Source organism: Mirounga angustirostris, unplaced genomic scaffold, assembly GCF_029215605.1.
Source record: "Mirounga angustirostris isolate CCGP_5_RB_7025 unplaced genomic scaffold, mMirAng1.0.hap1 SCAF_11, whole genome shotgun sequence".
NCBI lineage: Eukaryota > Metazoa > Chordata > Mammalia > Carnivora > Phocidae > Mirounga > Mirounga angustirostris.
In genome coordinates this window covers 119,044,067-119,069,484 of record NW_026991719.1, presented here as the reverse complement: position 1 = coordinate 119,069,484, position 25,418 = coordinate 119,044,067, and the positions used below count along the sequence as shown (strand labels likewise).

Below are 25,418 nucleotides of genomic sequence, written 5' to 3'. Positions count from 1 at the left end.
AATTCTCATGGTCAACTTTACATCTAACTAGTATTTATCTAAATACAACTTTGAATCTTAATCTGAATGTGTGTATATGTGCACATACTTAAGTTTTTCATAAACTTATGTTGATATTGTATTTGTAATGTGCTTTTCAAAACCATAAGGTTTTATATTTTATACTTCTTGTACCATTTTACAAAGACTGTTTTTGAGAAAATATAGACTTGTTATTCATGTACTCACTTCAATTTTCAAATAGAAATCCTTTTACTATTCCACACCATAATCATTTTGGTATATCCTAAAATAATCTCTCTCTTTTGTTTAGAAGTTGCTTATAAAAGACATCACTTTGAAAAAAAAAATGATGGTACAGCCAGTGGTGTGCTGGCATTCTGTCATACTGCTTTGCTTGAATTCAGCCAATTTACAACACAGAAGTATCTACAACACAGAAAAGGGGAAAATGGTACAAATTAGGGCCTTTTTATCCTGGAGAACCAGTTATTAGATATTTACTAGTGTACCTCTGGGTATAGCCATGCCATAGAATACAAGGTTATTAAATGAAGATATAAATAGATAAGGAAAAAATCAAATCATTGAAAATATATGGATTATGTTCCTATTTCTGTTAATAACAAATTTATATGCATATGCAATGAAAGAGGTCTTTAAGAACTAAAGTTACCTCTGAGAAACGTGACTGGGGAATGATCTGATTTTTTTTTATTAAAAAAATTTTTTTTAAGATTTTATTTATTTATTTATTTATTTGAGAGCGAGAGGGAGAGAGAGAGAGCAAGCGGGGGGAGGGACAGAGGGAGTGGGAGAAGCAGACTCCCTGCTGATCAGGGAGCCAAAGAAGGACAGACGCTTTACCAACTGAGCTACCCAGGTGTCCCATGATTTTTTTTTAAAAAAAATGTGTACACATTTGTATTCATTTTGACTTTTATAATAAATATGCTTTACATATATTAAAATTAATGCATATTTATTTAAGGAAAATAAACTTATTGTGCCGATACTATCTTGAAGGTATTGAGATAATAACAAACACGGGTGCCTGGGTGGCTCAGTCAGTGAAGCGTCTGCCTTCGGCTCAGGTCATGATCCCAGGGTCCTGGGATCCAGCCCCCTGTCTGACTCCCTGCTCAGTGGGGAGTCTGCTTCTCCCTCTCCCTCTGCCCCCCCTTCTCATGCTCTCTCTCTCACTCTCTCACACTCTCTCTTGCTCAAGTAAATAAAATCTTTAAAAAAAGATAGTAACAAACACATTGTAAACCACTTATTTACTGTTTACAGTATGTCAGATGTGATTTGTGCTAGGGTAGTTTTAATTTATGATTACTCATCTAATCCCCCCACATTCTGTGTGACTTGGATTTTATTGTCCTCATTTGGCAGAAGGATCAATTGAGATGCATAGATGTTATTTACTCATAATCAAACAGCCAACATATGTGTGAATGCTTGGTTTTAAAGCCAGTTTTTTGCCCCCCCCCCGCCTCTGCTGAATGGAGAACTCCACTTGGTTGTTTGGAACAACTCATTTGCAAGTTCCACCCTGGAATGGATGAGACGATCTTAAGCATATTAGAAGAATGACAACTGCATGAATACAGAACTTATAGGCTATTAACTACAGAAGAACTGGAGTGGTAGTCTGTGTAACACAATTCTCCACAGAAGGAAATTCTTTGAAGAGGTCACCCGGACTCCAAGTGAGATAAGCAAACCAATTCTATTAGCAGACAGCACACATCTAGCTGTGTGGATTGGGGCAAATGTCTTCATCTTTCTATGCCTAGCTTTCCTGTGTGTAAACCAGGGCATCTCAAATACTTCCATAAATTGATATGAAAATGAAATAACAGTGCACTTATTATTGGACTGGCAAAAATCAGAAAGCTGGATACTATTAAAACCTGGTTGACTTGTTGGGACATTGCACTGTTGATAGGAAGGCATATGGACTGGTACAGCCATTATCGAGAGTGATCCAACTCTAGTCAATTAAATACATGCAAACCTTACAACTCCATCATTCTCTGTGTGGGGATCTCTCCCAGAGAAATTTTCACACAGCTCCATAAATTCTATGTAATGTCTACATTATAGATGAAAAATATAACAGCATGGTAAGAACCACACACATTGCTGAGGCTTCTATCTGAAATCATTCCCTGGTGACATCAGAAACTCCTTCCAGTTTCACATTCTAATTGCTTAATATAGCAAGATACTTAAGATATTTATATGCTTTTGGACAGACATTTTATAAATTGTTTTAGAGTGTGGAATATTTAATTTGATGTTAACTTTCGTTTTGAAAAAAATTTTTTTTTAAAGAGTAAAAGACCTTTCAATCAAATCAACTGAAAACTCTTCCAGAGTACCCACTTAATACCAGGGCCTCGCCTAAGCTTTACAGATATGGAGATACATAAGGTAGAGTCCCTGACCTCAAGAAGCCTGCATGACCTCAGAAAACACTTTAGAAAAAAACTAAAACATGGAGTTTTTTCACCCATCAGCATAAAAAGAGAAGCTCAGTTCAGATTTTAAGTCAATGATATGGTATCTTTTATCTAGACTGTGGCTCTCTAATTAAATCTTTCTGGCACTTTAACTCCAGGGAAACCCAGTTGATAATTCAAAGTCAGTCATTGAATGTGATTTAAAATCAATAAGAGTGAAAGACATCCTGGGTGTGCTGTCCTTTCAAAGGAAGTGGGAGCACTTTCATGCCTTGTTTGTAGAAAATCGATTATCTCAAGCAGCTAGCAGGCTGATATGGACAGAGAGAGCTTATGTCTAGGGATAGGCCAGTGTTATTATTCCTGATCTGCATATATTATAACCATTTGACACCATCGCACTTTAATGCTCTGTTGTAGGACTTGCTGAAATGCTTGCTGTTGTAGTGGAAGGTTATAGATTTCTATGCCTCATGAGCTGAGGCTGACCAAAAGCAAATGTTAAGAGTGCCTTGTTTCCCAAAAGAACTCGAGTATATACTTAAATACTCATTGGGATACTTTGTCATATTCCACAAAGAAATGACGATACTTGGAGTTAAAAAAGGATCCAAGGATATGTAGGGATAAAAAAGAAAAAAAAAAAACATAAATAAGAAGCCATGAACAGAGAGAGAATATATCCAAATAGAACAACAATAACAAAAAAGATCAGTATCAAATGGGTGTAATTCCCCTTGAAAAGGAGAGCATATTTGACATGTCATTTCCTATTGCAAAAGCTGTTTTTGCTCCTTAGCATTTACAAAGTATAGTGCAAACTCTTTAGACTTAACAGGAAAGATCCCCTATGAACAGGCTTCAACTTCTCTTTCTAGCCATATCCATAACAACCAATATTCAAGCAACCTATGCTCCAGAAAAGTTGACTAATGCAATGATTTCCCTAAGACCCCCCTGTTTTCCCTCTTCATCTATATCCATGCTATCCTCTGTGACCACAAATCTAACATTCTTTAAAGTCCAGACTAACAGCTAGCCCCCCCGAGTCCTTTTCTCAATTACCCCATTATTAGTTTTTTTTTTTAATTCTCTCTACTCATTTATTTTACTATTTACTACATGCTGCCTATATGATAGTTATTTGAATATGTGGCTAATCAGAAAAACATGCCAGAGGGGTAGATTTATTAAAAATCAACACTGTGATGTAAATTATTATCGGAAGTAGAGTTATCTAGGAGTATAAGGGGGAGAGAGAATCACTCTATTCTGCAAACTACATTTAAGAGTCTGTTTTGAGGGGCACTTGGGTGGCTCAGTTGGTTAAGTGACTGCCTTCGGCTCAGGTCATGATCCTGGAGTCCTAGGATTGAGTCCTGCATCAGGCTCCCTGCTCAGCGGGGAGTCTGCTTCTCCCTCTGACCCTCCCCCCTCTCATGTGCTCTCTCTCTCAAATAAATAAATAAGATCTTTAAAAAAAAGAAATCTGTTTTGAAAATATAATAAAAAAAACATAGACAAACTGCTGTGGGGGTAGGAGTTGAAGTTATTAATTAATTTAATTAATATTGAAATATAGTTGACATAGAAGAGGTTGAAGCTATTTAAATCAGAGGTTTCTTTTACCAGAAGTCAGGAAGAACTCCATGTCCTTGTATTAACACCACTCCTTTGCAGAAACCAAGGGCAGAAGCCAACAAAGTGCTCATGGACTCACAATGAGAGCGCCATACTGCTGGCTCTGAGGCTTTTTTCAGCAGAGGTCAAGAGGAGCTTGTGTGCTGAGAGTGATAACACCTCTCTGAAGGACTCCATCCAACCATCATCAGGGATCAAGTGGGAGCCCCAGAATTCTATCTGTACCTGGCAAGGCCCCTCACCCCAGTGCCTTTCCTACAGGCTTGTCACCTCTTCCTGCCTGTGATTATCATGATTAAATTTCATCCTACCTTCTCTTCAACTAAGGGTGTTGGGAAACTGGATATCCACATGCAAAAGAATAAAATTAGACCCTTATCTTATACCACACACGGCAAGAAACTCAAAATTGACTAAAGATTTAAATGGAAGACATGAAACTATAAAACTCCTAGAAGAAAGCATAGGAGAAAAACTTCATAACGTTGGTCTTGGCAAAGATTTTTTTGTATGTGACACCAAAAGCAAAGAAACAACAAAATGAAAAGGCAACCTGCAGAATGGGAGAAAATATTTGCAAGTCATATATCTCAGGAGGGGTTAATATCCAAAATATATAAATAACTCATATAACTCAATAGCAAAAAAACAAAAACAAGAAAAAAAATCCAATTTTAAAATGAGCAAAGGACCTGAGTAAACATTTTCCAAAGGAGACATACAAATGGCCAACAGGTACATGAAAAGATGTTCAATATGACTAGTCATCTGGAAAATGCAAATCAAAACCACAATGAGATATCACATCACACTTGTTAGAATGGCTGTTATTAAAAGGACAACAGCTAACAAATGTTAGTGAGAATGTGGAGAAAAAGTAACCCTTGTGTGCTGTTGGTGAGAATGTAAATTGTTACAGCCATTGTGGGAAACAATATGGAGGTTCCTCAAGAATTAAAAATAGAACTACCGTATGATCCAGCAATTCCACTTCTGGGTATGTATCTGAAGGAAATGAAATCCTGATCTTGAAGAGATATCTGAACTCCCATGTTTATTGCAACATTATTCACAATAGCCAAGATACGGAAATACCCTATGTTTGTCAACAGATGAATAAAGATGTTCTATATATAAATATATTTATATATGTTATATATTATATGTATTAATTATATATGTTATATATATTCTATATGTGATATATATTTATATATATGTTTATACATGTATACATGCACATATAATGGGATATCATTCAGCCATCAGAAAGAAGGAAATCCTGCCATTTGCAACAACATGGGTGGAACTTGAGGGCATTATTCTAAGTAAAATAAGTCAGAGAAAGACAAATACTGTATGATATCACTTATATGTGGAATCTAAAAATCCAAAACTCGTGGAAACAGAGAGTGGAGTGGTGGTTGCCAGGGGTTAGGGGTGTGGGAAATGGGGAGATGTTGGTCAAAGGGTATAAACTTCAGGTGTAAGATAAACAAATTCTGGAAATCCAATGTACAGTATGGTGATTATACTTAATAGTATTGCATTATATACTTGAAAGCTGCTAAGAGACTAGATCTTACAACATGGGTGAACTTCAAGGGCATTATGCTAAATGAAATAAGACAGAGAAAGACAAATACTGTATGATCTGTCTTACATGTAGAATCTAAACAAACAAACCAAGCTCATCGATACAGAGAAAAGGTTGGTGTTGCCAGAGGCATGGCATGGGGGATAAGAGAAATAGATGAAGGGGGCCAAAAGGTATAAATAAATAAATAAATAAATAGTTCTTAGCAACAAAAAGAAATGGGTAATTATGTAACATGATGTAGGTGCTAGCTAAGACTATAGTGGTAATAATTTTGCAATATATACTTATATCAAATTAATACTATCTATACCTTAAATTTACACAGTGCTATATATCAATTATATCTCAATAAAGCTGGAAAAAAATTTAAAAACTGACCAAAAGATGTAGGAAACGATGCTCAATGTCACTAATTATGAGAGAAATGAGAATCAAAACCACAATGAAGTATCACCTCATACCTGCAAGGATGGCCATCTTAGATAGATAGTTATATAAATATATAAATACACATCTCAAACAGAAAATAAAAGATGTTGGTAAGGATGTGGGAAAATTGGAACCCTTGTGTACAGTTGGTGGGAGTGTAAGTTGGTGCAGCCACTATGGAAAACAGGAGAACAATATGGAGGTTACCCCCAAAATTAAAAATAGAACTATCATATGATTCAGCAGTCCAACTTCTGGGTATTTAACCAAAATAATTGAAATCAGGATCTCAAAAAGACATTTGCATTCCCATGTTCCTTGTAACATTATTCCCAATAGAACAGAGGTGGAAACAATCTGAAGGTCCATGGATGAATGGCCAACAGACACATGAAAAAGTGCTCAACATCACTCGGTATCAGGGAAATACAAATCAAAACCTCAATGAGATACCACCTCACACCAGTCAGAATGGCTAAAATGAACAAGTCAGGAAACAACAGATGTTGGCGAGGATGCGAAGAAAGGGGAACCCTCCTACACTGTTGGTGGGAATGCAAGCTGGTGCAGCCGCTCTGGAAAACAGTATGGAGATTCCTCAAAAAGTTGAAAATAGAGCTACTCTATGACCCAGCAATTGCACTACTGGGTTTTTACCCCAAAGATACAAATGTAGTGATCCGAAGGGGTACGTGCACCCCAATGTTTATAACAGCAATGTCCACAATAGCCAAACTATGGAAAGAGTCAAGATGTCCATCAACAGATGAATGGATAAAGAAAATGTGGTGTATATATACAATAGAATATTATGCAGTCATCAAAAAACGAAACCTTGCCATTTGCAACAAGGTGGATGGAACTAGAGGGTATTATGCTAAGTGAAATAAGTCAATCAGGGAAAGACAAGTATCATGATCTCACTGATATGAGGAATTCTTCATCTCAGGAAACAAACTGAGGGTTGCTGGAGTGGTGGGGGGTGGGAGGGATGGGGTAGCTGGGTGATGGACATTGGGGAGGGTATGTGCTATGATGAGCTCTGTGAATTGTGTAAGCCTGATGAATCACAGACCTGTACCTCTGAAACAAATAATACATTATATGTTAAAAAAAAAAAAAAAGAAGATAGCAGGAAGGGAACAATGAAAGGGGGGGAATCAGAGGGGGAGACAAACCATGAGAGACTATGGACTCTGAGAAACAAAATGAGGGTTTTAGAGGGGAGGGGGCTGGGGGGGGATGGGTTAGCCCGGTGTTGGGTATTAAGGAGGGCACGTATTGAATGGAGCACTGGGTGTTATACACAAACAATGAATCATGGAACACTACATCAAAAACTAATGATGTAATGTATGGTGAGTAACATAACATAATAAAATAAAATTAAAAAAAATAAAGGACAAGATAGCTTGAAAAAAAAATAAAGGTCCATGGATGGATGACTGGGTGAAGAAAGTGTGGTATATGCATACACTGGAATATAATTCAGCTTTTAAAAAGAAGGAAATCCTGTCATATGCTACAATATGGATGAGGACATTATACTAAGTGAAATAAGCCAGTCACAGAAGGACAAATACCTCATATAAGTGGAATCATATAGTAATTCAAGTAGTCAAACTCATAGAAGAAAGTAAGAATGGTGGTCACCGGGGACTGGGGGTATTTGTGAAATGGGAAGTTGATGCTCAAGAAGTATAGAGTTTCACAATGAACACTGGGTGTTATACGCAAACAATGAATCATGGAACACTATATCAAAAACTAATGAAGTACTGTATGGTGACTAACATAATAAAAAAAATTCCCCCCCCAAAAAATTAAAAGAAAATGGGTGAAGGGAAAAGAAAAAAAGAAGTATAGAGTTGCAGCCATGCAAGATGAAAAAGTTCTCAAAGTCTGTTGTACAACAAGGGGCAAATAGTAAACAAGACTGTATAGAACACTTAAAATTTTGTTAAGAGGTTAGATTTCATGTTCTATATTTTTACCACAATAAAAAATAGATTTCATCTTGTTTTTATATATGATTTATATTTGCTGCCAGTTCCCATTAGAACCCGAGTCCTGAGTCATTCATTCTTTCTCTCCTGGACTCTAAAATCCATATTACATCTTTCTTTTCTATTTCTCCTACCTCCCCTCAACTCCTGAAACTCATTTGCTGGATTCTCTGGAAATTATCATCAACAATATACATCCCATCATTTGAAAAAGATCTCATCTTTTCACAACATGGACCCCATCGTCCCTCTTTTACAGACTCCTGACTCCCTGCAACTCTCTCCGACTCTACTCCTGCCCTAATTCTGGACAATTTCAACATTAACACAGATGGTCCTACCAGTCATCTGTCTTCTCAGCTCCTTTTCCTTTCCTCCAGTGAACTTGTTTTTCACTTCCTTATAATCAGTCACTCCCATGGCCACATCCTAGACTTTATCATTTCCAGTAACCACAACTCCTCCAGGATCCCATTCCTTGACCATAGCCTTCTCACTTTCCAACTCGCTCTCTTTAGTACCACAACATTTTTGACCACCTTCTAGCATCTCTAATACATTGAACTTACATCCTTTTGATTTCTGTCACCCACTTATACCCTCAGATTCCTCCTTATCCAGATTATATTACATAGTCAATTATCAGAATCATTAATTGCATGCATGCCTCTTTCTAGCTGCACTGTTGTACTTATTTGGGTTAATCATAACCATGATATGTTAATATTTCAGAATTTTGGCTATTAGATCAGTAGTACATGAACTAAAGCATTGTGAATGTATTAGAGGGGGCACCCTTGAGTTATTGGAATGGAATTGACAGGACCTGTTGACAATGGGTGATTAGAGAGGGCAAGGAACTAAGAATGGCTTCTATATCTCTCCAGGGAGATGGAGTATAGCTAGTGGAGATATTAACTGGTTTAGGCTAATACAAGGAGGGACACGTGTATGGGAGAAGATAATTAAGTTGCTTCCAGTCCTACCCGAGTTTTCATTGCCACTGTGTCACCCAAGTGGAGATGTCCAGGTAGTAGTAGAAAAATGTGGTCTCAGAATTCAGAAGAAAACTCAGAATAGGAGTTATTGAAGTATGGTAAGAAGTTAAGTCCATGTGAGTGAAAGTAATCATTCAAGGGGAACCACATAAAACAAAACAGAACGTAAAAAGAAACTGCATCAAGAACAAAATAAAACCTGCTTTGGGAATGTTTGGTTTATTTTTGTTTTTACTATTTTTTGGTGTCCATCACAGTGTGTAATCAACATACTATTATCTAACTCTCCCCCCAAAGAAGGAAATTATAGAAAAAGAGATACATTTATCTCTATAATAACAAGTTATATAATTCTTCTAAAATACATTTTGCATAGTTCCAAAGGGATGCATTATTAGAAAAAAATGTTTTCTGATGAGAATCTGACCTATTATGATAAGAAAATACATAGCTTTATTTTATTCTCATATATTTTGGTCCTAAGGACTTTTCCCCCTACAATTTAAGATCCATTGTAAACATTCAACTATTTATGTTAGGCTCTCTGTAAACAAAGCCCCTTCCCAAATATTGGGTCAAAATGCTTGAACTATTCTGATTCTCATATAAACCCAGCATCAGAAGAGGTTATGTCTCTACTGGAAGAAAGGGAGATTTATCAGAAATCAGCAAATGCTCATTAAATCCTAAAAGATTAAACATGCAGGCTGGGGCTCAGTAGCTGTGCTTGGTCATTTTCCCGTTTGCTTTCAGAAACATTCTTCATTCAAATATAGCATCATCATTCCTGTAACAAGAACAATGCCATTTCCTGAAGTTATCCTGAAAGTCAAAGGCAAAATTGGGTTATAAACTTGGCCCAGCTTTTTCTTAGCCATGTGATGTTCACAAGTCACTTGACCTCTCTAGGACTCAGTTTCCTTATATAAAATATTTTAAAATACCTAATATAATTATCAAGAGGATAATTATAAATAATATAAAAGACTGTTGAATAACATGTAAGGTATTAATTCTCTCCAATGTAGTTCCTTGAAAACAGGAGTTTTTCTTTCTTGTGCTTGCTGATGTAAATGCCCAAAGGAGGTATTCAACAAATATTTCTTGGACCAATTGATTAATTTGACTTTATTTTATCTGACTTTAAAATCCTTCAAACTGCATGCTAAATAAAAAGCAAAAAATAAGACATATGGAAAAACATTTACATCAAGAAAAATGGGCAAAAATACTTCATAGAGGCCACAAGATCACAATAAGGTAGTTGTTTGAATGGGAAACATCAAATCAGAACAAGTAGAAAGAAAATCTTGAAATACAAATGAGGTGAAACTCCCCATGCCATAAATTCTAGTCATCTCGATTTTAAAATGAGCTTACAGTAAGAAACAAAAATAAAATATTTTCCCGGGAGGCAGGATTTTTTAACAATTCTTTTTAATGCGTTCTTAGGTGTATTTTCCAAGTTCTGTACTTTCTTCAGTTGCTTTCACAAGCTAAGAAACTGGTTTTGCCATTATCAAGTATTTCTTACCTCTCAACTATACCACCTGTGATTGCTGTGCAGCAGATGGTTTTTAATTTGGGAGGCTTAGGTATTGGGGAATTTTTTCATTAGTGAATGTTGCAAATAGGCCTATTTTTAAATTATCTGTGTATCAGACTGGAGATAATCAACATCATTTTATAAAGATCTTTTACTTTCCATAAATTTGTTTTCCCCTTGCTTTTGTTTAAATGTTAACTGCCTGTCCTTTTTAACAGGTTTATCTGTTTTAGTGGTTCAGATATGTTTCCCCTGAGTTCATTTTAATTTTTCCTCTTCCCTTGAAGTATACTACACTTTCTCGGTGTTACTTTTTTTATAGACAACATATAGCTGGGTCTTTTTTTTTTATCCACTATGTTGGTATCTGTCTTTTAATTGGTGTATTTAGACTATTTATATTTAAAGTGATTATTGTTATATTTGATTAATACCTACCATGTTTGTAACTGTTTTCATTAGTTGCACTTGTTTTTTCCCCCCTTCCCATCTTGTTCTTCCTTCTCTGGTTTAGTGGAACATTTTATATGATTCCATTTTCTTTCCTCTCTTACCATATCAATTATACTTTTAAAAATTGTTTTAGTTTTTACCCAAGAGTTTACAATATAAATTTACAACTGATCCAAGTCAACTTTCAAATAACATTCTATCACTTCATGGATATGAAGGTCACATAATAGAATGTTCTCAATTCCTCCCTCCTGTCCCTTATAACATTGCAGCCTTTTATTTCACTTATCCATATGCTGTAATGACCTAATATGTTGTTGGATTATTACTTTGGACAGTTATAAAATAGATCAATTAAGAATAAGTAGAATAAAAAATTTATTTTACCTTCATATATTCTTAAACTGCCTTAAAATACTTCTAGAAAATTCTATTTTATCAGTTTGAGTAGGCATCTGGTATGGTTATAACAGAGCTCTGGATCTCATTGTCTGTGTTTCTCTTGATTCCATACTCCTTCTAGTTCTGGCTTCATCCTCAGGTTGGCTTTCTTCATACTCATGAGATAGTTGTGACTTGCAGCTTGGGCTATATAATTTTTTGTGAATTGCAAGGAGAGAAGATGTCCTACTTCCCGTAATACAAAACGTGTCTTAAGTTTATTTCTGATTACTCTTAAACTCAATCACTCTGTTCAGGGAGTATTTCCATCACCTGATCCAGTTGAGCTTGGACTAGTGCCTATCCCTGTGGAATGTAGGGTGTAATTTCTCAATTGTCTTAGTTTAGTATTCCTCCATGGGAGTGCTACTACTGGCCACCTCTGAACTAATCGCTGATTGGCCTAGGCCTGAATTAGGGGCCAGCACCTGAATTAATCACCAAGGACAGAAGGTAGAATTATCCTCTAAACTGTAGACCAATCAGAGTCTACTCCTGGAGAAAGGGGTTAATCCATTCCAAACCGTGTGAATGCTATACAATTGGGAACAGGTAAAATTAATGTTACAGAAGCAACTACAACATTCAATGCCTAGACAAGGTGCCAAAAGCTTTTTATATGCAAAAAGTTATAAATATGAAAAAGACAAACACAAAATGAGAAACAGCAACAGACGTAATCAAGAAATTCACCAAAGAAGAAATACCAGTGATCAACATCAATAAAATATGAAAAAATATTTTCTCACTAGAAATCAAATATACATATATGTTTTAAAGTGAGATTACTTTTTCACATATATTTGCAAACATGAATACTACTGTTCCAATAAAGGGTTGGCAAGTACGTGAGGAAAATGGCATTCTCATCCATTTTCAGTCGGACTATGAATTGGCATTAAAAACTCTTCTGAAGGGCAGTTGCCAGTTGATATAAAAAGCCTTAAAAAGAACGTACATTTTTTACTTAGCATTTCAACTTTTAGGCATGTAATCTAAAAACATTACCAAAGAGTTTGCAATCATATATGCATATATTTCTCCACAGCAGCATTGTTTATAATAGCAATGATTGTAAAGACACCTAAAAATCCACAATTAAGCACATTAAGGTTTTTTTATGTTCTAGATGCTGCTAGATGTTAGGGACGCTACAATGAACAAGACACGCATGGTCCCTATCTTCATGAAACTTGCATCCAATATGAAGTTATTCAAGAATCTGAAGGCTATAGCAATCATTAGAAAAGATTACAGATATATATTTGTTGACATGGAAATATTTTCCCAAAATATTGTGTTGAAAGGAAGACTACAATACAGCATGTAGAGTTTGATTCAATTTCTACAAAATAAAAAAAATGTATATTCATTTACGTATATGTACCCATCTAATTATATATATTGTCTACATTATAAACATTTAAGGTAGAACAATAAGCTCCAAAATATTAACAGTATATATTTCTGAGATGGCATTATCAGCACTTTCTAATTTTATTATTTTATAGCTTTTCTTGCATTTCCAGATTATTTCGCACTGAGTATATATTTATAATTAGAAAACAATAAAGCTATTTCCAAGCAGCGTAATACAGCCATTAAATTAACATATTCCCAGGTGTCCCTTCAAGTTCTGACCTCTTTATATCTGCAGGGCCATCTTTCCTCCCAATTCCCCCAACCTACCTTAAATTGTAGTCATATTCTACACATGTACTCCCGAAGAACCAGTGTTTTCTTGGGACTCAGTGCCTTTGCGAATTCTCCCCCCTCGCTTTGTCTGGAAAACACTTTCCCACCCTCTCACTTGTTTACCTACTTCTGGCGGTTGAGGATTCACCTCAGGTGTCTTTACGTAAAAGCACCCTTCCCTATCTCCTTGCCTTCAGACTATGACAAATGCCTCTTCTCTTTACTATCACAGCACAGTACAGTTTGTGTACTGTGAACCAATTCATCATGTAAATGGAAAATAAATTTAATATTACTTTCCTCCCTTTCCTGCCGGCTGTCTCTCACCAGCAGCTCATCTCGTTCTACTCTCCTCCTCGCTCACCTGGATCCATTTGCACCAGCCTCATTGCTTTTTCAGAAGCACACAGACAATACCAATTTAGGGCTTTTGTCCTGGCTGTTTCTTCTGCCTAGAATTTATTCCCAAGATACCAGCAAAGTCATTCCCTCACTTTTTAAAGTCTTTGCTTAAATGCCCTAGATTAATAAGTCCTTCCCTTACTGCCCTCTGGGCGGGGGTGGAATTCCCCATTTCTCATCACCCGTAACTTTCTCTGTATGTGGTATTGAACTATTTGGTTGTTTCTGTTTCCTTTCTATCTTCCTTGACTAGAGGATAAGCCCCGTGAGGATAGGGGTCTATGTCTTTTGGTTTCGGATGTGTCCCTTGCACCCACAACTGTGCCTGAAACACAATAGGGGTTTAATTAATATCTGTTAAATAGGAATAAACATTAAACAGCAGAATTTCTGTTCATTTTTACCGTCAAGTAAAAACATCTAGATTTATGTTAGAAGGAGCTTTATTCGAAAAGACCACAGCAATAGGGAGAATGCTCGGCCACAAGTTCTGCAAGTGTCTCAAAATTGAACAGAGAAAGGTGTTTTTTTTACTTTGAATACAAAGTTGTTCTTGTATGCTATTATAGCTACCAGTAGAAATTCACTCACATATATTGATTACAACATTCATCCACAGTAACTTTTATTTTAGAGAAAACTGGGAGGTGGATAATTGTGAACTTTCTGTCATACACCAGTATTTTGTAGCAGATCACCAGAGCTTATGAATATACATCTTACAATTTTTATAGCCGTAACTATCTCTTATAGTACAACTTTTCAGTGAGGCAAAAATGAACACATTCATTAATAGGCCCAAATACATATAGCTTTAAAAGTATGCTTAGTAATTAACATTTCAATATTTATCTTATTTAAAAATGATCTAATTATTTAATAAATATTCATTAATTAATTTAGCATAACTCTGAGATTTTAATTTACCAGAAGATTTTGAAAACTGTTTTCAAGTTGACATATTACAAAACATAATTAGTGTTAAAATAAAGTTTGTCAGGATAATGATTTAATTTGGTTAAATACACATTTCCATTTTTTATAATCTTAAATATTTAATAGATGTAGTGTTAGTTTATTCAATCAGTAAACCTGTATAAGTTTAGGAAGAATATTACAAATAGAATAAAAAAGTCTGCTTATATTTTATCTAAACTTGATAACTCAGAAGACATACCTGATTTTATTAAACTAATAATATTAAATTAGTCTTGTTTGTCAAGATTTATTTGTGTGAACTTGAGTTTTAAAAATATTTGGGTTGGGGCGCCTGGATGGCTCAGTTGGTTGGGCAACTGCCTTCAGCTCAGGTCATGATCCCGGAGTCCCGGGATCGAGTCCCGCATCGGGCTCCCTGCTCGGCAGGGAGTCTGCTTCTCCCTCTGACCCTCCCCCCTCTCGTGTGCTCTCTCTCTCTCTCTCTCTCTCTCACTCTCTCAAATAAATGAATAAATAAAATCTTTAAAAAAAAATATTTGGGTGGAAGCCACCTGGCTGGCTCAGTCAGTTAAGCTTCTGACTCTTGATTTCGGCTCAGGTCATGATCTCAGGGTGGTGAGATTGAGACCTGCGGAGGGCTCCAGAGTGGCTGTGGAGCCTGCTTAGGATTCTCTCTCTCTCTCTCTCTCTGCCTCTCCCTCACCCCCCACCCCACGCATGTGCATGTGTGTTTTCTCTCTCTCTCTTAAACAAACAAATAATAATAAAAATATTTGGGTTAGCACCTAGTATTGTATGGAAGTGTTGAATCACTATCTTGTACAGCTGAAACTAATATTACTATATGTTAACTGGAATTTAAATAAAAACTTTAAAAAATATTTGGGTTAGTTTCCATAAGAATATTTTTAAAAATCCTAGATGTTAAATTTCTTTAATTTTTGTGAATTTTGGGAATATTTAATTTAGAGAAGTGCTTATTTATCTTTAAGCCAATTAAAATAGAGTTAAGACATTTTATAATCTAATATGTTAATACTATCTGGGGGTAGGAAAAGAACATACATAAATACATATACAGCCAGACACAAATAGAGAACTAACAGCTTTAATTTAAAATGTTTAACTCATTGGTTAAAAAGAGTTGGCTCTTGCTCTTGGACACCTTTACATTTTTATAAAAATCAGGACTGCATTTCTGGTTAGATGGGGCAAGTGGAAGTTATCTACTCATAATGAGAGCTGAAGCATCCCCAACAATATTAGTGGAGGAGACCCTTAAAATTTTCTTTGCCCTGATATGTAATCTTATGGAGGCTGTGGATTAAATCTTCGGCAGGGACTGAGGAGATACCAAGTGACCATCTGGGGGTCTAAAGCTCATCTGAGTTGATAAAACATCCAGCCTGTTTCCAGTTAGCTTTTTCAGCATTAGGTATTTGCTCTTGGGGTCCCTGAGCCCCTCAAGAACTCCTAAAAGGGAGAGGGGGGCCTAGAGCTTAAGTGACTATAAGATGTTGAAGGGCGCAAGGGGGATGGAAAAAGTTCGGCAGAAGTGGATAGAGGGATAGAGGGATAGAGGAGGTAGGAGTGTTAATGGGGGACAGACAGATCAAAGGATTTAAGGGAGCTGAAGGGAAGTTTGAAGGTCATGAAAAGGAGGAAGGAGGATGGGGGGGCAGGTGATAGGAAGGGATAGGTAATTGGTGATCCAGTATGGGGAGATCCCATGTTTCCCAGAGAGGCCACTGAAATTCTAAATTGTCTGTAGTAAAATTTTGCCATTTTTGAAGATGAACTGAATTAATGCCATAATGGTGGGGCAGATAGTCAGCAGGGAATGTAGAGTGAGAGTTACCCATGGCATTAGTCAATGAAATCAGAGATAAGACCTTAAAGAAGCCAGGAAATAGTCCTGCTTGATTATTCACCTGGTACAGTTCTTGTCTGAAGGGCCAAGGAAATTGGGAACCCCCAGTTCCCAAAGGAAAAGGAAGGAGTCCTCACACAGAAGAGTAGGGAAGGTTTCTTCTCATGAGTTAGGGAATGAGACCTCAAAATGCCAAAGAAAAAATTCTTTACCCAAACAAAGTAATTCCTTACTGTGCATAGACATGATGCCCAGAGCGCACTGGTTTGAGAATTGAATTTACCAAAGGATTCCCAAATTCATGAACAAGAGAGGAGTTCAAAGAATTTGCAAGGTGCCAATTAGATATTGGGCAGGTATGACAGGGTTCTGTAAGTGAGGTCCAGTCTTGTGTTGAGTCATAGCTCTATAAAGCTGTCAAATAATAAAACAAATCCAGAGTTAGGTAAAGAAAGAATTTATTTGAAAAGACTGTTGTAATAGGGAGAATGCTCTGACCACAAGATCCACCGGCACCTCAAAATTGAGCAGAAAAAGGCTTTTTTTTTTTTTTTTTTAAATAGGGAAGGGTAAGCAGGGCTAGCAGGAACTTTGCCAGGGATGGGAAGCTGTGGGGGTGAGTGGCCTGCATGATTTGGTGGGGATGGGAGTGCAGGGTTAACAGGAAATGTGTCTCTTGAGGACAGCCAGGAATGCGCTGCATCACAGTGCCTGCTTAAGCTTGAGAGTGAGACAAAATTTAGGGATCTGTGGAGAGAAGGTAAGTTATCAAACCAATGGGTTACTTACGAGTAATTGTGTGAGTACTTGGTTATTACCATTCTGAAAACTCCCTGAATTCCCACTTCGCCTCTCTTCAAGTTGGTATTGCTCAGTATTCTCAAGAATGATTTAAAATATCACACATTAGGGATGCCTGTGTGACCCATTTGGTTAAGCGACCCGCTCTTGGGTTAGGCTCAGGTAGTGATCTCAAGGGTGGTGAGATGGAGTCCCGCCTTGGGCTCTGTAATCAGAGCAGAGTCTGGTTGAGTTTCTCTCTCTCTCTCCTTCTGCCCCTTCCTGCCCCCCCCCCCCCGCTCTCTCTCTCTCTCTCAAGTAAATAAATAAAATCTTAAAAATATATATATCATACTTCAGAAAGTCAAAGCCTCAGAGTAGCCAGGTTTCCAGTGTAACCATGTCCTCAGCTTCTCAGACTTCTGTGTTCCCTGGTCAAACTAAATGAGATCCTAGCCTTTTCATATGTCACAGATACGTTTATCCAGAGCTATTTCTGCCACTCTCATAGCATAATCATTATTAGTAGCTTTAATTAAGTAGATATTTCACAACTGTTTTTCTGGGATAGTTTCAACTCCCTTGCAGACCCTGTCACTGAGATTTCAGGTGAAATTATAACCACTTCCCAGCAAGACGATGAAATCATGTTGTCCCAAACTTTTACTCAGGGTTCAGATGGCCCCTTTTCCACAGACGCTGACTGTGACCATGGCAGCCACTATCCCCCCAGAAAATGGCTCTTGGTGAATCATTTTTTTTCCCCAGGTAGATCTCCTATGTGTCAAATGAATTGGATATAGAGTAAGACATATCTGGATAAAACGGTGTTGCTAGCTACTTTGGAACACAATTTCTAACTATACAGGCAGGGGAGATTTGTTTCCCTGAGGGAACCAGAGGCAGGACACACCCTTGCCTATCGGCTTCAGGAACCCTTTGCATGCCTCCTCCGTCTTCGCAACCAGGGTCCTGTCTGAGACTACTGTATTGAACGAGTTCATGTTTATTAGCTCCCAGACCCTTGGCCTTTGCCTGGCGCTGGGGAACTACAACACCCAGAAGGCTGTCCTCCATGAGCAGCGTTGTTGCTGGCCAATGAAGAGGCTGGAGAGGGACGTGCCGGTGCACTACGCGCCACGTCGGGGCGGGACTTCTGGCACTGTCCTCGCGGCGGTTATTTTATCTGTTCCAGGCGCCGGAGCACTGTGTCACACCCGAGGTGACGGAAGGGAAAGTGTTGTCCTCACTGCACAGAGCCGAGTTTGAGGCTCGGCAGTGTCGCTGCCCGGTGTCACCCGCCGCGGGGGCCGGGCTGGGGACCACGGAGTTCGGGTCCACCCCCCCACCCCACCCCCGTGTCTCCCGGCCTAACTCCGCCAGCAGGCTCTGATGGCGGCGGCTGCGCTGTTGGACCCGGCGCAGGTGGGTGCTGCCATTCCCGGGTGGTCACCCGCCCGACGCCACCTCCCGATCCTAAAGCTCCCAATGAGGGCGCCGGCTGAGGTCCGGTTTCTGACAGCCAGTGGGAGAAGGTGTGGGGGCATTGCAGCTGAAGGACGAGCATGTACAAAGGCTTGGCTGTGCGACTGGGTAGGGAGCACTTGGGAAACCTTGAGGGAAGCCGAGCATCCGTGCGGTGTCTGCATGGAATAGAGCCTGAGGGGCGGAAAGGCACCCGAACAGCTGGACCTTTCTTCCTAGGGCGCTACAAGCCATGGAGAGTTGTGAACACAACAGGGACACGATCTGCGTTAGGATTTTAAGTTTCCCCAAAGGTTGCTCAGGGGAGATTGGGGGTGGGGGGAGAGTGGCGATGAAGGTGGAGGCAGGGAGACCAATGAGGAGACTGCAGTAGTAGAGTCCAGGAGCGTCAGGATGGAGTCCAGACCAGTGATGGCAGTAGAGGAGGGCAAAGTACCCTGAGGAGAGATAGAGAGCTTAGGGATAGAGCCCACTTACTGCTGCATCAGAGGCTGTGAAGGAAAGTAGGGAGTGAAGGACCACCCCAAGTGTTTTTTTGTTGTTTCTTTTTTTTTTTTTTTTTCTGAACATCTGGGAGAATGGAGAGGAAGAAGTTGGGTGGAGGGAGCAGGTTGCAGAGGGGAAGACCAGAGGTTGCATTTTGGACTTGGTGATTCTGAGATGTTCCAGAAGAGTGGGGGGGGGGGGGCGGGGGGAGAAAGAAAGAGATGGACAGATGGACAAGCAAGTCTGAAGTTCCAGGAGGGGTCTACACTGGGGATGTCCAAGGGAGTTTTAGATCTGGACCAGGATATAGCTTGGGGAGTGGATTTAGGAGAGGGAACCTTAAGGTTGTTATTTGAAATGGGTCTGAAGTGAGAGATGGAAATGCTGGAGGGTAGGCACAAGGTTGGACATCCCTGAGGCTGCCTCCAGAGAGGAGGGGGCCTTCAGTCCCATCGGGTTCTGGCTGTTAATTGGGGGAGGGTAGGCCAGGGACAAGGAGTAGTGGGTGAAGAGCCAGGCAGGGGTAGAGACGGGGCTGTGGGTGGTGTATATTCACTGCCCTGTGGGCTTAGCAGGACCTTGTGTCTAATCCCTGTGAGCAAGGGAAGAGTTAGCTAGGTCAGTGGAACAGCCTAGGCCAGACCAGGGCAAGGGTGCATCAGCTTCTCCAGCTCTTCCAGCAGGAGGGTTGGTCCAGTATTCTAATGGACATTTATTTGAGCAGGTTCTCTTTCAGGGGACCATGGAGTACATACAGGCTGCATTGCTGAAAGAACCAGTATCTCACTGGCCTGCTTAGACCCCCTCCCACCCCACCCCCCGCCAAGAATTTATTTACTTATTTAGGAAATGATTGCTTCTTTAAACATTTCTCTAAATAGAAACACACAATAGAAATTTAAATTTACAGATTTAGCTAGTTAAATTCACACAAATTCTTACTAATTGTTTGAAAAGTTACCTCTAAACATTTGATTAAAATCAAGTATTTTTTTTTTTAAAGATTTTATTTATTTATCTGAGAGAGTGAGAGAGCGCAAGAGGGGGTAGGGTTAGAGGGAGAAGCAGACTCCCTGCCGAGCAGGGAGCCCGATGTGGGACTCGATCCCGGGACTCCGGGATCATGACCTGAGCCGAAGGCAGTCGCCCAACCAACTGAGCCACCCAGGTGCCCATGAAAATCAAGTATTAACGATCACATCCACTTAAATGCTTAAAAGCAGGAAAGCCACCCACATTTTCAAAGGCTCATCACCTCATTTCACCAAGGTGTTAATCCTGTAGACAGTAAAAGCTGATACTCCACACTTGACATGTACTAAAGTGTTTGATATCAACAATAGCCCTATGGGATGGGTACCATTGTGCCCATTTGACAGATCAGGACATTGAGGCACAGGGAGGTTGAGTCCTGTAAGTTTGTGCAGCTGGTATGAGGCAGTGCTATAGTTTGAACCCAGTTTCAGTTTATAGTTTGGATGTAAACATACACCAGGCCCATTCAGTTCTCTAGCAGCCATCCCGTTTACTCTCATCACAGCCCTGATGGCTGTCAGGTCTTGCCTTATTTTTATCTTTGCTGTCACATGGCTCAATCCAGTCCCTCACTTCATTGCAGGCTTGATCCAGTGTCCCCTCCTCTGAGATGCCTTTCTTGGTTGCCTCATGGAAAGTTGCCCCCAGTCTCTTGTTTCCTTACTCTTATTTTGTTGTCTTTAGGATTCTCCTGATCTTTTGTTTAGTTCCTTGTAGATGATCTGTCTCCAACCCTGGAATGTAAGCTTCTCTCTGTGCTCTATCACAGGCCTAGAGCAGTGCTGGTTTGTAACAGGTGCTCAGTTATTGAGTGCAAAGTGCTACCCTTCATGGACTCCCTACCATGCCTTGGAAAGTCCCATCCTTGGAGACCATCTCCGACCTTGTCCCCTTCTATTCTTCCCTTGCTCACTGCCATCCAGCCAGGCCAACCTGAATGTGTCAAACTCTTTCCCACTTCCTCCCAGCTTTGGCCTTTGGAGTTGCCTCTGATGGGGACACTGTTGCCAGATCTCTCCTTGGCTGCCCTTTCATATCCTTCCAGGCTCTGCTCAAATATCACCTCTTTGATGAGGCCTTTCCTGGCAGTTCTAGCTAAAATAGCCCCTGTCCCAGCCTGCTCTCATTTTGGCATTTTTGTGCAGGGAATTTGGCACAATTACAAAAGCAAAGATGCAGGCTAGATTGAGCTTTTCCAGGTTGTGCTGTTGGAGTAAATAGGAAAAATAGTAGTAACAAAACAACCATAAAGTATTGGCCTTCATCGTGAGCCCTTGATATGCACTGAGGGACAGTTATTCTGTACCACCACATTTAACTCTCACCTCCTTAAAATTTGATTCTGTTCTTATCCTTCACAGAAGAGAAACTTGAGGCTCAGAGAAGTCAAGTTACCAGCCCAAGGTCACACAGCTCTTAAATAGCTGAAACTCCAACTGAATATGCCAAACACCAGAGCCTCCACTCCTAACCATGATAGTACCCATAGTGGGCTGGGGAGGCCTGGGGATGGCACCTGATGTCAACTTTGCAGAATGGGTTTAGGCATCCTAATGAGGAAGGCATAGGGAGCATTTCAGGCAGAGGGAACCGCATGGGCAAAGGTAGGGACATAGGTTGTTCAAGGAGGCATGAGAGGGCTGGTGTGGTTGCTGAGGGCCCCTTCCAGCTGCTGAGACATGTCCCAGTGGGCAAGACTGTACTATTGTTATCGTTTGCTGCATGTTCATCTCACCCTTATTGTAGTGATGGAGGGGCATGGGGGTTATACACATAGACCCTGAGCCAGAGGGACCTAGGTTCAGATCTCCACTTATTAGATATGTGATTCTGCTTGACTTGCTAGATCTCCCTGAGCCTCGGAACACTGGCTGTGACATGGACATGATCATGGTGTTGACCTTGGCTGTGGGAAGATTAATACAAGTAGTAAAAACATAGTGAGCATAGACATGGGCCAGGCATTCCAGTGTCTGCCTTATGAACATTTTCTCTTGCATTCTGACAACAGCCTGCCGAAGTGCGAATGATTAGTATTATCGATACAGAATTCACTGCTCAGAGAAATGAAGTGACTTCCCCAAGGTCACACAGCAGGCAAGTGGGCACTCAGCACAGTCAGGTGCACAGCGAGGACCAATGAGCCTCAGCAGCAGCTGCTGTTACCATCATTGGTGTGATAATTACTGTTATTATTTCCTCCTTTGACGTCCTCGAGTGCATACTATCTGTGCCTCTCAGGACACTGAGGCGTGTTATCGTCTTTTGTCATTCTCCACTGGCTTCCCCCATAGCAGACTTTTTACTCTAACACAATTGCATTCTGTGCAAAGGCAGCATCCACCGCTCCCTTGAGCCCAGCACAGAGCAAGGCCCTCAGGAGGTGCACAGTGATTCGGACCTTGGGTACCCCTGGATCTTTTCCAGCAACGGAGTGACAGACTCTAATCCTTGCCTCTCTTTGACTTCCTAGGGATCAGCGACCATTGAGGATGTGGCCATGACCTTCCCTTGGAGGTCCTGGCCCAAAAGACTGAGCCCAAAGGTCCCTGTACCAGGAGGTGATGCTGCAGACCTAGATAACCTCTCACTGGGTAGGTTTTCACTTAAGGTGCCCCCTGGGGGGAGCCTGCAGTCTCTTTCTTTCTGCCCTCACACTTCAGGCCTGGCTAGGCCAGACAATATGAGAACCTTCCCTCTCTCCTTCCCACAGTTCCTGCCTTGTTTGCGTCTTATATCCTGCCTGGTCTCCCTGTGTGTCTAGCAAGGATAGGTGGGACCAGGATCACAGTCCCCTTCAAAATGGTTCAAAACAAAGGGAGAATTTATTGGAAGGGCATGGGGAGATACTGCAGAAGCCAAGAGCAGAATGTCCAGCTGGGCTCCGTGAGAGACTGAAATCAGGAACTGAAAGGAACCACGATACACCTTGGCCTCCGTGTCTCTTGTCATGGCTTCTGTGTGTCTTCTCTATGCAGCTGATTGGCTCTTTCTGCTGCAGATCACTCTCTGAGGCCCCCAGATTCCTTGCCTCTACTTTTCTCTGCGAGTTCTACATCCTTATTCTCGTCTCTCTCTGCAGTCCGGCTTTCCTGCATGGGCATCCTGGAGGCAGGAAAGGACCACCTGAGCCTCTCTTTCCCTCACCTTCTCACCCCAGTGCCCATCATAGGCTGGCCTCAATCTGAGATCCTTATCCCAGATTTCCACAAGAAGGAAGCTGGCTGGCCCAGGGGTCAGAGGGTCCTCAGAGCCCCCACAGCAGGGGCCCTTGGTGATGAACTATTTTCCAAGAAGAAAGGTGAGCCTGGCGTCCAGAAGGCATTTACCGTTACTGCCCCTTGGTATCCTTTAGCGGAAAACACAGTCTCAGTTAAAGGTTTAAAGCTCGGGGGCGCCTGGGTGGCTCAGTCATTAAGCGTCTGCCTTCGGCTCAGGTCGTGATCCCGGGGTCCTGGGATCGAGTCCCTCATCGGGCTCCCTGCTCCGTGGGAAGCCTGCTTCTCCCTCTCCCACTCCTCTTGCTTGTGTTCCCTCTCTTGCTGTGTCTCTCTCTGTCAAATAAATAAAATCTTAAAAAAAAAAAAAAAAAAAAGGTTTAAAGCTTGGTTGTTCCCAGAGGCCTACCTCCCAGGGCTGTTCTTCATTTCCTATGGTATGGACCAAGATCCTCCAGTTACACGAGATGACTGTAGAGGATGCACAGACCACTCATCAAATGGCACTGGCATCTGGAAAAAACTGTTCCTTTCTCCCCCTTTTCTTGTGGGTTCAGTGTCAAGAGAAGAAGCTACCATTCCGCGAGTGTAGCTCACGTGTCACACCTGCCCCACTCATTTCATTATCCCAGCCTCTCAGGGTTTGGTAAGGAAGGAAAAGTCGGCCAGTATAGTGAGTCTCAATTTAGAAGATGGCCCTTGACTTTGAAATGATATCCACTCATCCCCAATCTGCACTTCAAGGAGCAGTTTTCACTCTAGTCCCTCTGTCCCCTGCCTGAACCTATCTTCCTGAATTTCCCTTTAAAGATGTCAGAAATCCAAGGATCAGAAAAGAAAGAAATTGCAAACGGAGGCTTCAGAAATGTCAAAACACAGCAGGCACAGAGACACTATTTTCATCTTCATTTCCCCCTGAAGTGGTAATTTTGCTTCTTCTCTGTCTCCTAATAGCCACCTTTTATATACAAGATTCCCTTTAGGCAACCAAGCAAAACCTGACACCACAGAGCTGACCACTCAGGAGCCTTGCTCCAAGGACACCTGACTCCAGGAGCCTCAGGGGGTTCCAGAGTGGGATGAGCCAGAGATCAGCAAGGAAGGGCCTTCAGAAATGCAGGAAAGGTGCTTGAGAGCATGGCCAATCCTCCAGAAGACATTCCCTGGAATATGAGCCTCGAATGCCACAGTCTGGGGACAGATGATAGCATGCTCTCAAGGGTTTTATGACAGCAGTTCTCTCCAGGAGATTCTGCCTATGAACAGGGTTCATCCTGACCAAGTAAAGACCCCATGCTTCATCCAGGGAAGAATTCCTACCAATGCAAGGACTTCGGGGAAGGGGATAAGAGGTATTTCCTCCTTGTTCAACATCAGCAGACTGACTCTGGAAAGAAATCCTGTGAGCACCACAAGTGTCACAAAGAGTTTCTCGACAGAGCACACCTCATTTGACGCTCTCCATGCTGAGAAGCCCAATGAGGGGAGTGAATGTGGAGAGGCCTTCACATGCCACTCTGCTTTTGTCCAGCATAAAATAATGCACGCTAGAGAAAAACCCTTTGGGTACAGGGAATGCAGGAAAGCCTTTTGTGACAGCTCTTCCTTAGCTTATTACACAAGGAGGACACCAAGAAGCCCTCTGAGAGCATTGAGTGTGGCGCGGCCTCTATCCATGGGTCACATCTCATGTGATACCAGCACATTCACACTGGAGAAAAGCCCTATGGCTGCCAGGACAGATCCCCCATCCAACACGATACCGTCCACCCTGGGGAAAAGCCATATAGGTATCAGGTGTGAAAAGGCCTTCGAGGACAGATCACACCTCATGCAGCACCAGTGGATTGGGATAAACCTGCAGATAAACCCTGTGAGCACAAAGAATGTAGGGAGGCCTTCACCCACTGCTTCAATTTTCTCTTG

At 40.7% G+C, this 25,418-nt stretch overlaps 2 long non-coding RNA genes across 2 annotated transcripts in view; one reads left to right on the top strand and one right to left on the bottom strand.

The window, feature by feature from the left end:
• The window catches only part of LOC135362041 (uncharacterized), a 220,363-nt gene that overhangs the window by 99,820 nt on the left and 95,125 nt on the right, over positions 1-25,418 (bottom strand). The window lies entirely within an intron of this gene.
• Positions 18,456-24,197, top strand: LOC135362040 (uncharacterized). The gene is made up of 3 exons (XR_010406328.1): positions 18,456-18,693; positions 22,748-22,868; positions 23,357-24,197. It is a non-coding gene; the product is annotated as an uncharacterized LOC135362040 (long non-coding RNA).